The 17,825-nt window shown below is 37.5% G+C and overlaps 1 pseudogene; it reads left to right on the forward strand.

The window, feature by feature from the left end:
* LOC124508316 (retinol dehydrogenase 14-like) overlaps positions 1 to 17,825 on the forward strand; it is a 75,539-nt pseudogene that overhangs the window by 42,604 nt on the left and 15,110 nt on the right.

Raw genomic sequence — 17,825 nt, forward strand, 5'->3', positions numbered from 1 at the left:
AAACTCTAGTCAGCTTTAATGATTCAAATCAAGTCACCTCCACTTTGAGACCTTCCTTGATGTTACCAGTCAGATTTACCTACTACTCCTCTCTTACCATCTCATTTAATAACGTCAGCTTCACAGGTATGTCCCCTCTCTGGATATCAACGCCTGGCAAAATTGCTGGTATGTAGTAAAGCACTTAGTAAGTAGTGCTCAGAATCAATGAATTTCTCAGAAGTTTGCTTTGATATTTCTAGACTTTTTTTCTCCTGAACACTTCCACCAGATGGCTTCAGGGACAAAAAACGGGAAAGGAAGGGAAAAAGATCCATTCCACAATAACTTAGATTGAAAATTCCTTGGGTAGGGACTTGGAATTCCTTATAGCTTCATATTCATCACAGAGCCTAGCAAAATGCCTTGTGTTCAGTAACACTAGATAGGTATTTGTGGGTTTAGCTCTCTAACAGATTAGCTCTAATGAGATGAAGGACATTTATCCTGATTACTATGGGTCTGCAAGCGGAACCTGATATTGTTGAGGTTGCTGAGATCAACCAGTCTTATATTTGAAAACCTTACCCTTAGAGCCTGACTTTGGTAATTCTTTTCTCTGTACTACCCTTTCACCTCATACATATTATATTATCTCACTGGTCAGGCCAACTTACAATTCTACAAGCTGTGGTGTTTATTTTTATGCCAGTATCCATAGAGTAGCTAGCTAGCCAGACTAGTCATTTAATAGCAGCTTATTAATGACAACCCCGGCAGGACCTAGAATCCATTCATTGGTCTTCCACCTTTTTCTGTCCCTTATTCCCTTCATATCCTCACTTCCCAATATATACAACTTGTTTTTTAAGTTTATACATTTATTTTGAGAGGGGGTTGGCCAGAGAGAGAGGGTGAGAGATAATTCCAAGCAGGCTCCCACTGTCAGTGAGGAACCTGATGCAGGGCTCAAACTCATGGAACAGTGAGATCATGAACTGAGCTAAAACCAAGAGTCAGATGCTTAACTGACTGAGCCACCCAGTCAGTTAATATCCAAGTTCTATTCCAACGTTCAACATTATAATCACTCTGGTATATATACTCTCAGCTCTTCTGGTCTTCTGTCATTTTGTTGTACCTATTTGGCAAACCCCAATCCTGCTTAGATCTAACTTTCCATCTGCTACTCATCTGCACCTAAATAAATAACTACATGTGTATGAAGATAAACTGCATTGAATGTTCCAAATGCTGACTGGTCTCTTTTTAAATTCATAATTAATAACCTCAAGTGAGTTCATAGTTTAACCCAGGAACCCTACTGCATTTCCCCAGAATAGTCGCTCCCCAACCCTTCTAGACTAATATATACCGTCTCCTACTTCTCAAATCTCTAACACCACTCCCTTCCTCCCTCTCATCAGATAATAAGATTAGATAACCTTGGCTCTTATTGAGAAAATAGAAGTGGTCAGAAGAGAACTTCTACAAAATTCTAACATGTCTACTCAACCATTGCTTCTAGCCCTGCCTTTCCTTCTGGTGCCTTTATGAATGAACTGTGCCTACTTGGATCAAAGCTGATCTTTCACTTATATACTCAATCCCATCCCCTCTTACCTACTCAAGGACATTTCTCTAGGAATTCTTTCCTCCTTCCCCTGCACTATCAAGTCTTTCCTCTCTACTTTTTCATATCCATATGTAGACAAACACCATTATTTCTTTATCTAAAATAGACACTCTCCCCATCTCCATCTCTCATATCACTTTCTCCTTGAGCTACCATTTCACTGTTCTTCTACCCTTTTCAGAAAATACCTCAAAGGAGTTGTGTATACTTGCTGTTTCCAATTCATCTCCTCCCAATCTCTCTTGAACTCATTCCAAATCATACTTTTATCCCCACCATCTTTTCAGCCATGACTGCCATGTTGCTAAGTCCAACCAGCCATTCTCAGTTCTCATCTTACCTGAATTATCATAAGAGTTTGACATTGTTGATTACTCCCTTCTCTGAGAAACATTTTCTTCACTTAGTTCTAGAAACGGCACATTCCTAGCTTTCCCCCTATATCCATAGCCACTTCCTCAAAATCTCCTTTGCTATTTCTTGCAAATCTTCCCAACTACTGTCCAATGGGATGTCCTAGGCTTCTTAAGCATCTTGTTTCTATCTACACAAACTCTATTGGTGATATCATCTAGTTTTATGGTGTCAAATACTGTCCACAAGAACAATGACTCCCAAATTTATAGCTCTTTCCCAAATCTCTTCCCTGAACACCACATCAACATGGCCTACCCTGTATCTCAACATATTCATTAGATATATACCCAGGATCTCAAATTTAACACATCCAAAGGCAAACTCTTGGCCTTCTCCCAAGACCACCTGTTTCCAACAGTTTTCCATTTCAGTACATACAATTATTCTATCCTATCTCCTCAGGGGAAAAAATATATATCTTGCAGTTATCCTTGACTCCTCACACCTCACATCTAATCTATCAGTAAATCCTCTTGGTTTTGACATTAAAATTTCCCTCCTTCCCCCATCTTTTCCTCCCAAAATCCAAAGCACTGACAGCAGAAAATACTGGAGAGAATGTGATACAACAGGAACTCTCATTCATTGCTGATGGGAGTGCAAAACTACACAGACACTTTGGCAGGCAGGCTATTTCTTACAAAACTAAACAAACTGTACCATACAGTCTAGCATTCACATTCCTTGGTAGTTATCAAAAAAAGTTGAAAACTTACGTACACATAAATATCTGTACACAGATGTTTATAGCAGCTTTATTCATAATTGCCAAAACTTGGAAGCAGCCAAGATGCCCTTCAGCAGGTGAATGGATACATATACTGTGGTGCGTTCAGTTTGCTTCTAAAAAAGAGGGATCTCAACATAAAGAATCCCAGAGATTTATAAGGAGGAGTCTCTTTAGAACTCCTACTTTGTTACCCTAAAATGGTTAAATCTGTCCTACTGATGTCCTGGCTGGACTGTGAGGTCTTAAGAGCAGACACCATGTATGATTATTCTTTAAATATACATAGTTCCATGTCTGACTGTGGCCCTGCCCACCAACGCAAGTTATTCAAAACAGCACAGGGGAAGTACACAGGGGAAGTGCCCCTCAGTTCCGCACCACTCCAGGGACTATCCAAAATGACAAAACGGAAGAATTCCCCTCAAAAAAACCTCAGGAAATAACGACAGCTAACGAACTGATCAAAAACGATTTAAACAATATAACAGAAAGTGAATTTAGAATAATAGCTATAAAATTAATCGCTGGGCTTGAAAACAGTATAAAGGACAGCAGAGAATCTATTGCTACAGAGATCAAGGGACTAAGGTACAGCCAGGAGGAGCTAAAAGACGCTATTAATGAGCTGCAAAATAAAATGGAAATGACCACACTTGGATTGAAGAGGCAGAGGAGAGAATAGGTGAACTAGAAGATAAAATTATGGAAAAAGAAGAAGCTGAGAAAAAGAGAGATAAAAAAATCCAGGAGTATTAGGGGAAAATTAGAAAACAAAGTGATGCACTAAAGAGAAATAATCTACACATAATTGGTATTCAAGAGGAGGAAGAGAGAGGGAAAGGTGCTGAAGGTGTAGTTGAAGAAAGAAGAGCTGAGAACTGCACTGATCTGGGGAAGGAAAAAGGCATTAAAATCCAAAAGGCACAGAGAACTCCTTTCAGACGTAACTTGAATCGATCTTCTGCACGACATATCATAGTGAAACTGGCAAAATACAAGGATAAAGAGAAAATTCTGAAAGCAGCTAGGGATAAACATGCTCTAACATATAAAGGGAGACCTATAAGCCTCGTGACCGATCTCTCTACTGAAACTTAGCAGGCCAGAAAGGAATGGCAGGAAATCTTCAATGTGATGAACAGAAAAAATATGCAGCCAAGAATCCTTTATCCAGCAAGTCTGTTAATTAGAATAGAAGGAGAGATAAAGGTCTTCCCAAACAAACAAAAACTGAAGGAATTTGTCACCACTAAACCAGCCCTACAAGAGATCCTAAGGGGGATCCTGTGAGACAAAGTACCAGAGACATCGCTACAAGCATGAAACCTACAGACATCACAAGGACTCTAAACCCATATCTTTCTATAATAACACTGAATGTAAATGGACTAAATGCACCAACCAAAAGACACAGGGTATCAGAATGGATAAAAAAAACAAGACCCATCTATTTGCTGTCTACAAGAGACTCATTTTAGACCTGAGGACACCTTCAGATTGAGAGTGAAGGGATGGAGAACTAGTTATCATGCCACTGGAAGTCAAAAGAGAGCTGGAGTAGCAATACTTATATCAGACAAACTAGACTTTAAATTAAAGGCTGTAACAAGAGATGAAGAAGGACATTATATAATAATCACAGGGTCTATCCATCAAGAAGAACTAACAATTATAAATGTCTATGCGCCGAATACAGGAGCCCCCAAATATATACAACAACTACTCATAAACATAAGCAACCTTATTGATAAGAGTGCAGTAATTGCAGGGAACTTTAACACCCCACTCACAGCAATGGATAGATCATCTAGACACATGATCAATAAAGAAACAAGGGACCTGAATAATACATTGGATCAGATGGACTTGACAGATATATTTAGAACTCTGCATCCCAAAGCAACAGAATATACTTTCTTCTCGAGTGCACATGGAGCATTCTCCAAGATAGATCATATACTGGGTCACAAAACAGCCCTTCATAAGTATACAAGAATTGAGATCATACCATGCACACTTTCAGACCACAATATTATGAAGCTTGAAATCAACCACAGGAAAAAGTCTGGAAAACCTCCAAAAGCATGAGATTAAAGAACACCCTACTAAAGAATGAATGGGTCAACCAGGCAATTAGAGAAGAAATCAAAAAATATATGGAAACAAACGAAAATGAAAATACAACAATCCAAACGCTTTGGGATGCAGCGAAGGCAGTCCTGAGAGGAAACTACATTGCAATCCAGGCCTATCTCAAGAAACAAGAAAAATCCCAAATACAAAATCTAACAGCACACCTAAAGGAAATAGAAACAGAACAGCACAGACACCCCAAACCCAGCAGAAGAAGAGAAATAATAAAGATCAGAGCAGAAATAAACAACATAGAATCTACAAAAACTGTAGAGCAGATCAATGAAACCGAGAGTTGGTTCTTTAAAAAAAAATAAACAAAATGGATAAAACTCTCACCAGGCTTCACAAAAAGAAAAGGGAGAGGACCCAAATAGATAAAATCATGAATGAAAATGGAATTATTACAACCAATCCCTCAGAAATACAAACAATTATCAGGGAATACTATGAAAAATTATTTGCCAACAAACTGGACAACCTGGAAGAAATGGACAAATTCCTAAACACCCACACACTTCCAAAACTCAAATAGGAGGAAATAGAAATCTTGAACACACCAATAACCAGCGAAGAAATTGAATCAGTTATCAAAAATCTCCCAACAAATAAGAGTCCAAGACCAGATGGCTTCCCTGGGGAATTCTACCAGACATTTAAAGATAATACCTAGGGGGCGCCTGGGTGGCTCAGTCGGTTAAGCGTCCGACTTAGGCTCAGGTCACGATCTCGCGGTCCGTGAGTTCGCGGTCCGTGAGTTCGAGCCCCACGTCGGGCTCTGTGCTGACTGCTCAGAGCCTGGAGCCTGTTTCAGATTCTGTGTCTCCCTCTCTCTCTGACCCTCCCCCGTTCATGTTCTGTCTCTCTCTGTCTCAAAAATAAATAATAAAACATTAAAAAAAATTTTTTTAAATAAATAAATAAAAATAAAGATAATACCTATCCTTCTCAAGATATTCAAAAAATAGAAAGGAAAGGAACACTTCCAGATTCATTCTATGAAGCTAGCATTATTTTGATTCCTAAACCAGACAGAGACCCAGCAAAAAAGGAGAACTACAGGCCAATATCCTTGATGAATATGGATTCAAAAATTCTCAATAAGATATTAGCAAATCGAATTCAACAGCTTATAAAAAGAATTATTCACCATGATCAAGTGGGATTCATTCCTGGGATGCAAGGCTGGTTCAACATTCGCAAATCAATCAATGTGATACATCACATTAATAAAAGAAAAGATAAGAATCATATGATCTTGTCATTCGATGCAGAAAAAACATTTGACAAAATTCAGCATCCTTTCTTAATAAAAACCCTCGAGAAAGTCGGGGTAGAAGAAACATACTTAAACATCATAAAAGTCATTTATGAAAAGCCCACAACTAATATCAACCTCAATGGTGAAAAACTGAGAGCTTTTTCCCTGAGATCAGGAACACGACAGGGATGTCCACTCTCACCGCTGTTGTTTAACATAGTGTTGGAAGTTCTAGCATCAGCAATCAGACAACAAAAGGAAATCAAAGGCATCAAAATTGGCAAAGATGAAGTCAAGCTTTCACTTTTTGCAGATGACATGATATAATACATGGAAAATCCGATAGACTCCACCAAAAGTCTGCTAGAACTGATACATGAATTCAGCAAAGTTTCAGGATACAAAATCAATGTACAGAAATCAGTTGCATTCTTATACACTAATAATGAAGCAACAGAAAGACAAATAAAGAAACTGATCCCATTCACAAGTACACCAAGAAGCATAAAATACCTAGGAATAAATCTAATCAAAGACGTAAAAGATCTGTATGCTGAAAACTATAGAAAGCTTATGAAGGAAATTGAAGAAGATATAAGGAAATGGAAAAACATTCCGTGTTCATGGGTTGGGAGAATAAATATTGTCAAAATGTCAATCCTACCTACACATTCAATGCAATCCCAATCAAAATTGCACCACTCTTCTTCTCAAAGCTAGACAAGCAATCCTAAAATTCATATGGAACCACAAAAGGCCCAAAATATCCAAAGTAATTTTGAAGAAGACCAAAGCAGGAGGCATCACAATCCCAGACTTTAGCCTCTACTACAAAGCTGTAATCATCAAGACAGCATGGTATTGGCACAAAAACAGACACAGAGACCAATGGAAGAAAATAGAAACCCCAGAACTAGACCCACAAAACTATGGCCAACTAATCCTTGACAAAGCAGAAAAAAATATCCAATGGAAAAAAGACAGTCTCTTTAACAAATGGTGCTGGGAGAACTGGACATCAACATGCAGAAGAATGAAACTAGACCACTTTCTTACACCATTCACAAAAATTACCTCAAAATGGATAAAGGACCTGAATGTGAGACAGGAAACCATCAAAACACTAGAGGAGAAAGCAGGAAAAGACCTCTCTGACCTCAGCCGCAGCAATTTCTTACTTGACACATCCCCAAAGGCAAGGGCATTAAAAGCAAAAATGAACTATTGGGACCTCGTGAAGATAAAAAGCTTCTGCACAGCAAAGGAAACAATCAACAAAGCTAAAAGGCAACCAACAGAATGGGAAAAGATATTTGCAAATGACATATTTGACAAAGGGCTAGTATCCAACATCTATAAAGAGCTCACCAAACTCCACACCCGGAAAACAAATAATGTAGTGAAGAAATGAGCAGAAAACATGTATAGACATTTCTCTAAAGAAGACATCCAGATGGCCCACAGGCACATGAAAAGATGCTCAACGTCGCTCCTCATCAGGGAAATACAAATCAAAACCACACTCAGCTATCACCTCACGCCAGTCACAGTGGCCAAAATGAACAAATCAGGAGACTATAGATGTGGAGAGGATGTGGAGAAACGGGAACCCTCTTGCACTATTGGTGGGAATGCAAACTGGTGCAGCCACTCTGGAAAACAGTGTGGAGGTTCCTCAAAAAATTAAAAATAGACCTACCCTATGACCCAGCAATAGCACTGCTAGGAATTTACCCAAGGGATACAGGAGTACTGATGCAGAGGGGCACTTTTACCCCAACATTTATAGCAGCACTCTCAATAATAGCCAAACTGTGGAAAAAGCCTAAATGTCCATCAACTGATGAATGGATAAAGAAATTGTGGTTTATATATACAATGGAGTACTACATGGCAACGAGAAAGAATGAAATATGGCCCTTTGTAGCAACATGGATGGAACTGGAGAGTGTTATGCTAAGTGAAATAAGTCATACAGAGAAAGACAGATACCGTATGTTTTCACTCTTTTGTGGATGCTGAGAAACTTAACAGAAACCCATGGGGGAGGGGAAGGAAAAAAAAGAAAAAAAAAAAGAGGTTAGAGTGGGATAGAGAACCAAAGCATAAGAGACTCTTAAAAACTGAGAACAAACTGAGGGTTGATGGGGGGTGGGAGGGAGGGGTGGGAGGGAGGGGAGGGTAGGTGATGGGCATTGAAGTGGGCATCTTTTGGGATGAGCACTGGGTGTTGTATGGAAACTAATTTGACAATAAATTTCATATAATAAAAAAATTAAATAAATAAATAAATAAATAGAATAAATATACATAGTTCCTAACACAGTACTCAGCACATGATATTTAATAAATGTTTATTAAAATACTATATCATGTTTTAGACTAATTTGTGTCATATTTTAGATGGTTCTTGTAATCAACCTGGTGTTTTAAATGCATCAAATAGGCAAATTTCTACAGAAAGTAATATTTATATTCATGGGGGGCCAACAATATCTTCTTAATATACTTTGGACTTACATACTACCCCACTTTCCTATGTATTACCTGATTTGTAATGATTTTTTGTCTCTTATGTACCAGTATACATATAAATATACAAATATACAAATAAATAAGAATTCTTTTAAAAAGTTAAACATTATACAGAGTTCCAAACTTAGCCTACTTGTTTCAATTACATTTTTTCAAATTATTTAAAGAAAATATGAATGTCAACAAATAGAAAGATACTAAGCATGAGATACGTATTGGAAATTTTAGAAAGGGCATTGTTCTGCTTTCTTTAGGAGGTGGAAACAAAGCATGCTGGAGAATGTGTTGGTGTCTACCCTGGGAGACAGGTAGGGAAGGTAAAGAGGCTTGGCAATAAATTGTACCTCCAGGAGGCTAGAAGTGTTGGGGGTCTGAGTTTGGCTTTTTATTTTTCTTTCTCTATCTGGCTAATTTCACTTAATATAGTGTTCTTGAGGTCTATCCATATTATCACAAATGGCAGAATTTCCTTTTTTTTTTTAATATTTATTTTTGGGAGAGCACACGCAGTGGAGGAGCAGAGAGAGGGGGACGGAGGATCCAAAATGGGCTCTGTACTGACATACTGACAGCAGTGAACCAGATGTGGGGCTAGAAATCACAAACACGAGATCATAACCTGAGCCGAAGTTGGATGCTCAACCAACCGAGCCACCCAAGTGCCCCAGAATTTCCTTCTTTCTTATGGCTCAATTATATAATATATATATATATATATATATATATATATATATATACACACCTTTTAAAAAAAATTTTTTTTAATGTTTATTTTTCGAGAGAGACAGAGACAGAATGCAAATGGGTTAGGGGCAGAGAGAGAGGGAGACACAGAATCCGAAGCAGGCTCCAGGCTCCGAGCTGTCAGCACAGAGCCCGACGCAGGGCTCAAACTCAAGAGCTGTGAGATCATGACCTGAGCCGAAGTCGGACGCTCAACCGACTGAGCCACCCAGGCGCCCCTCACACCTTTTTTAATCCATTCATTCATCAATGGGTATTTAGGTTGTTTCCATATCCTGGATATTGGAAAAATCCCACAATAACTAATTCTATTGTGGTTATCATTTTGCAGTATATTCATATATCAAATCATCATGTTTCACACTTAAAACTTACACATTAAATGTCAATTATAGCTCAGTACAGCTGGGGCCATGGTGAATAAGTGCTAGAGGCTCACTGAGCAACTGTAGGAGATAGAACTCCTTCCCCTACTCTGATTTGGATGCTGTGAAAAACTGTGATAGATGCTGTCATAGTGGAAGAACACTAAATACAAATGGGTGTAAGGAGAAGTACTGTAATTAATTGAAGGTCACAATGAATTTAGAGTTGGAGTCAATTGAGATGTCATCACCACAGGAAAATAATGCTTCAAAGGGATATGAAGTTTTATAAATTTTAAAATATAAATCAGCAGGTAATTTGTTCTAGAAGTCCAATACAAAATTTCCATCAAAATAGAAAAGGAGAAAAGCTTTACCACTATAAATTCATGTATGCTGTATTTCTCCTCCACTCAATGTTTACTCTTGCAGTTGTTGCTACCTGAGAATCCTATATTTCATAAGTCCTTTAGGAAAAGGCAAAATGGTGAGGTCAGGGGGGAAAGTGTCCATGTTGCCACACTCCATGGGGGCAATTACATGTATAAAGCCAAATTTGTTTGGCCAGCTGTGCTGCTGGGGAGTAGGTGGGCCTCATGTTCTCCCCTCTATTCCACGTCAGAATGTTAAGCCCACCCCCTTAGGTAAAGTTTCTTCACTTAAGACCTCAGATAGTCTTAGGCTCCCCTAAGTTTCACTTCAAAATGGAGCAAACAGAGCCACATCAGGGCCCAGGCAGGCACCATCTGTGCAGAATGGTCCAGACTACACACACAATTCAATTCCCCTAACTTGGTGCACCTTTCCTTGGCTGCAATAACTTGCCTGGTACTTATGACACTTGTTTAAAATCAACTCTCCAATTCTAGGACATCTAGGGGAATATTAGACACTAACCAACAATAAATAATCAGAAAACACCCCTGGATTGTGTGGAATAAAGTCAGGTTTTAAGAGAAAGAGTCATAAACTACATGTTAAGTCTAAAAGCATTTGCTTAGGATTCTGAGAATTTTTACAAATAAATTTTTATTAAAATGTCCCTTAAAAATAAATAATCATGTGTATAATTTTTTGTATTTTGGAAATCCCAATCCATTGACATCAATAGAATTTTTTAGTTGAAAGAAAATGGAGTAAACAGTGCAAGCATAATAATGATGCATAAACCAATGGATTCTAATATTACCTTACTGACTTTGCCTTAAAATGAAATTTTTTTCATTGATATACTTGAACTTTGATTAATCACTAGCAATTGTTTGGTCAATATGGTGACACTCCTTACTTTCAAATCACCAATTCCAAATAGACAAATTTCTTTTAAATTGGGTTCATAATCATAAATTTTCTTCCCTACAAGAACTAAATTACTCAACCACAAATATTACTTGAGTATTTATTTTGTCCACATCACAGAAAAAGACAGTGTATGGGATACACAGGTATTTGTAATTCTTCCTCTCAAATACTTTATAATACTGATGAGGAGATAAGTCATACACAAGAATGACAGGTATAGATATAAAAAGTCAGTATCCATGAAATGGCCCCAACAGGAAGGGCTTAGGAGAATCAAAAGTGAGAGGAATACCCATGTACAGTGGTATGAAGAAAAGTCTCCTGGAGGAAATGGACCGAGAGCTGTATAAGAGGGAGCCATGAAGAGTTTAACAAATGGAAAAACATATGCTTTCTTAAGTGTGAAGGTGATGCTAAAGAAAGGGAGATCAATGACTATCCTCTACACCAAGAGCTAGCTTTTAAATTGTTAATGGTTGTATGTAGCTTCATAATGTACTGACTTTGATTTTAATCAATTTAAATTTTATTTTAATACAATTTCTCATATAAAGAATTTCCATTCTGATCTCATCTTCCTAGATATTCTACATAGCTTCTTTCTTAGCCAGTATCCATATTTCTATAATTCCTATGACTAGAACTAATCATTCCCAAGAGTTCTCTTAATTCTGCAGGATCCTATAATCATATGATCTTTTTCAGAGTTCCCCGGATGATGTTTTAGTCTCCATCTTTTTTATCTTTTATAGCCTGTTTTACTATTAGAACTATATCCAACAAGCCCCATTGTGTCTCTGTTAAACATAAACGAGAAATAGAAGACTGGAGATACCACCAAAACATAGTTTGCAGAATTTTTTTTGAAAATATGGTGATGTTACAGATGAAGATTCAATTTTGGATATAAAAATCCTAAAGCTCCCAGGATATCCTTGTCAGAACCACAAATGATCCTGTATCTAAATTTTCACAATTGGTGAGTAGAGCACACTCTGCTGGACAGAACTCTGAAATAGGGGGTAATTGTCCTTCATGGTTCCTGTTTTCCTCTTAGTCTTCCTACTCACCTCCACGTTCCCTTTGCCGTTTTAGAATCAAGCACTTTTTCCCTTTATTATTCTAACCCATTCTCTCTCTCTTTCCCTCTTTCTCTCCCTCTCTCTCTCCCTCCTGTCATACAGAACAGAAATTCTAGATATTGTTCCATAGTGAGATTTTAGGGACCTAATATGCTGTCCCCAGTGAATATTTCCACTTTAAGAGAGGACCACAGCAAGAGGGCAATGCTTTGCTCAAGAGAATGAGTTACTATAAAAATGGAATTAAAGTCACATAAGAGGTGAGGGCTTTATTTTTAGAGAGAGATAAGGAGGTTTTCAGTGATCATAGCAGGAATTATCTTCTTAGCACACCTCTTATTTCCCCTTTAGGCAGTGAGCTGGTCTATCTCTTCTAATGAATGAGTGGTGGTAGCAGTAATAAAAATAATAGCTAATGCATTGATGTTTATTAATATTAATAGGCTAACATGCATTGCACACAGATTTTTGCATGGATTGTCATGTAATCCCCATTATTATTACCCATTTAAAGATGAAAACATTGAAACATACAGAACTGAAAAATTCTCCCAAAGACCTGGGACTCAAATAGAGAAAGTGTAAACAACTAGGCCATGACTGCTAAGAATTAGTGGCCACTGACCCACAGGAAAAAGTAACCAGCCAATGGGCACATGTGATGCATGGCTCTGGGCCTTTTTCTTTGGCCAAATCCATCAGAGGTATCCTGTTCTTTTCTCTGACTTCTTGTCCCACCCTGGGCCAGGCTCTGCCTTCACACTTAGTTTTTCCAGCTGCCCGAGGCTGAACACCACTACAGTTTACCCCTCTTCCTACTTTTCTTACTCCTTTCCCTGCACCAGCTCAGCTACTCAAAAAGGGAACAAAGTAAGTGGCATAGTCCTCATGTCCTGTGAGATTCCAGGTGAGAGTTGGTTAGTCTAATTAACCATTATTGGTGCTCCAACTGCAACCACTTTAAACTTTCATACTTAACCATAACTGTTTTCTGTTACACAAGTGTTCAAAATGTGAAAGTTTCTGAAAAGTATAAACAGTGCTTTCAGAGAGCAATTTGTTTTGGAATCCAGGTTCACAGACTTTAAAGCTAGGAAAGATCTCAGGGGTCACCTGGAATTACCTCCTCACCATAGAGCCCAGGGAGCTCTAGTGACCTGGCTACAGTTTCACAGTTAGTTCATTCCAACAATAGGACACAGATTTTCTGACTTCCCTTCAGCAAAAATTTGTTCAGCAGAAATTTATATATATTTTATATTTTTTTATATATCAGGTACTGAGGGAACAAAAGGAACATAAAATCTAGTGCTCTGTCTACTCATGTGTCTTGGTTAGAGTCAGGTTGTAAACATTTTATGCTGAGAGCATCCTTGGCTGCTAAAAAAAAAAAAAAAAAAAAAAAAGGTGATGTCTCCAGAGTCACAGCAAGAAAGTTCATTGAAAAGAGCAATGTTTCTCTTTCCTTTAAAAGAGAGTTAGCTTTTAATATGAACTGTTGGAGCAGGCAAAGGCTTCATGAAATATTTATTCATATATTCATAAGATAATCCAAACCCCCTTATTTTATCAGTGAAATCTTCAGGAATCAGTGAAGCTACCTGGTTTTATGTTCTTTCCACCATACCTGTACCTTCTACCTTCTTCTGGTTAGAAGCAAAACAAATTTTTCAAAAAGAAACAGTATGACATCCCAAGATGCTATGCTTCCCAATCACAGAAACTTTTTTGCAATTTCCATCTGGGGAAGAAGGATGAATCAGAAGAGAAATAGGCATAAGGACACTGCATATCTTCCTCCGACAATTTTTTTATGTTGGTTGAGAAAGGAAAGAAATGAAAAGACAGAAACAGTTTTAAGAACCACTGCCTAAGCAAATGGCAGGCGTGATACCATCTGGATGGTTTCTGCTGGCAACATTAGGTAGTTACATGATCTTTTGACCCAGCATTAGATGTTGTCTCTGAGCTGTGGGAAATCTAACACAACCCTGACTTGAAGATAAAGATTAAAGATGGAAAGGTTTTCTAGCCCCCATGATCAATGCTGACACCCAAGGATAATAATGCTACAATGACTATTTTCTTTCTTTCTTTCTTTCTTTCTTTCTTTCTTTTTTTTTTTTTGAGAACAAAAACCTGCAACAGGTCAAATTCTTTTTGTGCTTTATTTTCTAAACATGCAGCTAGTCCTATATTTTGATACTGTTTTCTATATAGCATTACCACTACTTCTTGCCTTCTCCTTGAAAACTGACTATTCATTATTTGCCGGTATTTGGAGACCAAATTTCAATCAATGTGGAATGTACTCCACTGACATACATTTGACAATCCCCTGACTCTCAAAGATGCTCCACAGTGGAAACATAACTGTTACTGAGGGGTTAAAGCCAGTCTTGAGTCATTTCTCAAGCTTTGTGATATGCAGGAGAGCCTAAATGAAAACATGAATAATGTTTTTTAATATACCAAAGGCTGACTGCCTTAAGTTGTTTTTCTCCCTGCTTGAACCAAAGCACAATAGAAGTTAAGTGTTTTATGCAATTCAAAATCCATTTCAAGACAAATGCCAACACTAAATTATGAATACTTTAAATAATGAAAATATGCATAAAAATATCACATTTTTAATGCCCACAAAAGTAGTAAATATTGGATAAAAAATAGACCCCTTCCAAACTATGAATATTCTGGAAAATAATTTAGTAATCAGTATGGAGACAGTTACTTAGCATGGAAGTGCCCGTTAGAGTGACAATATCAAAGACTGGCTTTATATTTAGATTGTGAAGATGGCTCTCTCTTGTGATTGTTTTCTTTAAAAATATCTATTGAACACCGTGTGCCAGTCACTTTCATATAAGGAGACTAGATCTAATATTTATTGAGCACCCACTATGTACCAGGAACTCTACATATTGACTTCACTAAATCCTCATGACAATTCTTTGAGCCAGATATTGGTTTGAGTCATGTGAAATTTCCATTTTCATAGGTCAAAAAGGCCGAATATTAGAAAATTCTTAGAGGCTGACCTGAATGTTAATATTTTTATTTTATACGTGGTTCACAGAAAAATAAGTAAGTTAAATTTTATATACCAAATACATGGAAGTGTTGGGACTTCAAACCAGACTCTTATCACCCAACTACATTTGACTTTACCTTAAAAATTGTTATTAAGCTGAAAGGATCCCACAGCCCTCCAAACTATAAATCAACTGCCCCACTCCTATCCAAGCCAAAACACCTGAATGGTTTGTGTCTTGTCTTCAGTTTACAGATTTGGTTATGTTAAAATCCTAATTTCTCTACACACCTATTGCCCTTATTTCATTAGCTTCATTATGACTATAGTCATTGTATTTTCTGAACCAAAATTTGGAACATGTGATCAGAGAAACAAAGATATTTATGAGGAAAAGGATATAAAATAATTATGATTGATTCCACTGAGAAATTCTGGAAGAATGCTCTTTACAAACACATCACTTGCACACACTGTAGTTTAACTGTTTTGTAGGTGGCTGGCACATTCTACTTGTGGCTCCCTTAGGGCAGGTTTTATTTTACTGCTATTTGTGGAACACCTGTAATTTTGCACACAAAAACACTAGAGCACTTCTAGTGGTAGACAGAGGCAATTGGGAGCATGTTGGCAAGCAGTGTGCTAGACAGTAGGACTAAGACATTCTCCTTTCTTTCAAAAACTCTGCAGAAGTACTGAGCACTCACGGGACAACTACTTATCAAGTACTTTTGATGCATAAGGTATTTTGTTAGATGATGTATAATATATGCTGTATATGACATGCATAATATCTTCTAAGAAAAGGGAAAGATCTGATCAAGTCTTGAAAGTAAATTAGGCAGAGGATAGTTAAGATCCATGGGTCTCAAACTAGCATGGATCAGTATTTCCTGAAGGGCTTGTTAAAACACAGATTGCTGGGTCCACCCCAGAGTTTCACATTCAGTAGATGTGAGGTGAGGCACAGGAATTTGCATTTTTAACAAATTCCCAAATTGTGCTCATACTGCTGATCTAGCAACCATGCTTTGAGAACCACTCATATGGACCACTGAAGATAGAGGAAGTAGAATGAGCAATACCACAGATGATGGAATCAACATAAGGAGTGTGGCCTGTCTGGAATGTAAATATAGCTATTAAGCTGCTCTGACTTGCTCCATCTGAAGACAATCTACCTCACTGCAGCCTGGGGCATTCTCCTAGATGTGCACAACCTTGGCATCTGGCAGAATGAGAGACAGTTGAAATCATTCATCCATCCAAGTTAGAAGCCTTAAGCGAGTATCCAACAGGAGTCACTCCCTTACCTCCTATATTCCTATTGTTTGTCTCTGTAGAGTTCTTTATTAAGGTCAATTGAGTCTTTAGGCCTCCCTGGGGGAAAAAAAAATATGTAAGGTACTCAAGGGTCTTGTTGCTTTATAAGACTTTTCAAGAACTCTTACATTGTAATTTAGCCATATAAAGCTAAAAGAAAGCTATAACTTTATTTCACAACTATTCAAAAGCTTGTTTCCAAAAATCTGTAGAAATCAAATTTTCTAATCTCCCCCCCACCTCCACTAAAGCCAGCCTTTAATCTACTCTGTCACTTTAATCTATTCTGTTTTCCGGTGAACTTTAACTTCAAATGATACAAGACGTTTGTCTCACAATCTCTCACCAGTTACAGGCCTCTGCATATTTAAGCCTCATCTTGTGTTGTTGATTTAAACAAAGTGACAAGTCTGAGGCTTAATTAATATTTTCTAGATTGATTAATGGACCTTGATCCACACACTACAGCTCAGCTAAGACATAGTTGAGCTCATGTTTCATAAAGCACATTCAGTGAGGTAGCACTACTACATGTTATCTCTGTCTTACCAAATTGAATCCATAAAGTAAACAGAGTGACTAATGGACAACTCTCATAATAGAGACTATATTATCTGATTCAGTGGAGAAAAAAGACCCCCGCAAATAAAACCTTACATCATCAAAAAAGAAATCCTACCTCTATGCATCTTTTTCTATCTATCTACCATCCATCTATTACCCACTCTATGAACAATGATCTTAATTCATAGAGCTCAGTTTTAATTCAGCAAGGACCAAACTAAAAAAAAGTTGTCAGGTGTCAAGAAAGCAGTGGAATATCAAGGACAATAAAATGAAAGAATAAAAACAAGAAGGCAGATGACAAAAATTGCCTTACTAAAAAAAGCAAAGAGGAATTGTCATAATATATTTTAAAGGTAATAATAATAATAAAGCTATTAAAAAGTCATTTATACTTTTCCCCTTACAGAGAGACATTAAAAGTTCTGTATAAACATGGGAAAGAGCTTCAGAATTCCCTTTTCCTACAGATGAAAGGACCTACTGCCCAAGGGATTATTTGCATTTTAGAGATAGCCCCTAAATGTTCACAGAATGTCACAGTGAAACAGAAGGAAGACCTCACTCTTCCAGGGATGTTCTGATTATTTACTTAGGATTATGTCTGCTTTTTAAAAAAATGTAATCACTTATAATGTGGAACACGTCTAAAACAGAATAACTTAGCATTAAAAATATACAGTAAGGAGCATTCTAATTAGTAACTAGAGCTATACATTTCCC

The sequence above is a fragment of the Lynx rufus genome, unplaced genomic scaffold (assembly GCF_022079265.1).
Source record: "Lynx rufus isolate CCGP_SWC_20201006 ecotype Redwood Valley unplaced genomic scaffold, mLynRuf1.p SCAF_13, whole genome shotgun sequence".
NCBI lineage: Eukaryota > Metazoa > Chordata > Mammalia > Carnivora > Felidae > Lynx > Lynx rufus.